The sequence below is a fragment of the Cnephaeus nilssonii genome (assembly GCF_951640355.1).
Source record: "Cnephaeus nilssonii genome assembly, chromosome: X".
Taxonomy (NCBI): Eukaryota; Metazoa; Chordata; class Mammalia; order Chiroptera; family Vespertilionidae; genus Cnephaeus; species Cnephaeus nilssonii.
In genome coordinates, this window is record NC_137071.1 from 15818871 (window position 1) to 15820453 (window position 1583).

The window sequence follows — 1583 nt, forward strand, 5'->3', positions numbered from 1 at the left end:
TTAGTAAAGGAGGCAACAAGAAAAATTTGAAGAATACAGAAATCATTGATAAGGGGTATTTTATTGTTTATATCTCATGCATATAAGATAGGTATTAAATAAATCAATTCAAAATGAAATTCATTAAACCAGAACAATGTACTATCAGGATGTCAGTGCAGGGAGGGATAAAGAAAGTTGTTCAAGATGGAATGACTCATAGTCAATGCAGCAGAGATGAAGACTTAAGTAAAGAAAGCTCCTAAGAGAAGCCATAGAGAAAAAACTTCAGGAATGCCCATTCATTAGAATCCAGATATACAAATGCTATGTTTCAAATTGAATGTTGGAAGTATTGTTACCCAGGCATCTGAGTATTTTGAGTAGAGAAGAGAGACATGAAATTATAGAGGAGATAGTAGCTGAATGGCATGAAATTGCTCTAAGAATGAAAATAATAAATAGCCAGGTGACCAACACCTCTAAGAACAGTGTTGGACAGCTGAGAGTATGAACTAAGATTAAAAAAAAAAACCTATCAACACCACAAACTTTGTTTAAGCAATATTCAAAATACTTATATTAAAATTTTCAACAGCCATTCTGTCTCATGCATCATTCCATCAGCTATTGTTACTCTCCTTTCCATCCTAATTTCTTACATGTTTATTTATATAAACCAAATATTAATAAAAAAAAGAATAGCCCAACCAGTGTGGCTCAGTGGTTGAATGTTGACCTATGAACTAGGAGGTCATGGTTCAATTCCAGGTCGGCGCACATGCCCAGGTTGCAGGCTTGATCCCCACTGGGGGGCGTGCAGGAGGCAGCTGATCAAAGATTCTCTCTCATCATTGCTGTTTCTATCTCTCTCTTCCTCTTCTTTCTTCTCTGAAATAAAAAAAAATATATTTAAAAAAAAACACTTGACAAGTGGGTTAAGAATGATTTCTTGGATATGACACCAAAAGCACGGGCAACAAAAGAAAAATAGATAAATTAGACTACATCAAAATTTAAAGAAAAACCCCAACTTTTGTATTTCAAAGGACACTATCAACAAAGTGAAAAGGCCAACCAAGAAACAGGAGAAAATAGTTGCAAATCATGTATCTGATAAGGAATTAATAACCAGACTATATAAAGAACTTCGACAATTCAAAAAGAAAACAGTGGAAATAACGGGCAATGACTTAAATAGACCAGAAGGCATACAAATAGCAATAAGCACATGAAAAGAGCTAAATATTACTAATCGTTAGGGAAATGCAAATCACCCCACAATGAAAACCACCTCCCCTTCATTAAGATGGCTATTATAAAAAATTTCAAAAGACATGTGTTGGCACGGATGTGGAGATATTGGAACCCATATCTACTACAGGTGGGGATTTAAAATGGTGCAGACATTATGGGAAACAGTATGGCATTTTCTCAAAAAGTAAAAAACAATTACCATATGATCCAGCTACTCCAATTCTGTATATATACTCAAAAGATGTGGAGAAATTGAAACTTTTGTACACTGTGGTTGGGCATGTAAAATGGTGCAGCCATTTTCCATACTGGAAAAAAGTATGACAGTTCTTAAAACAATTAAACAT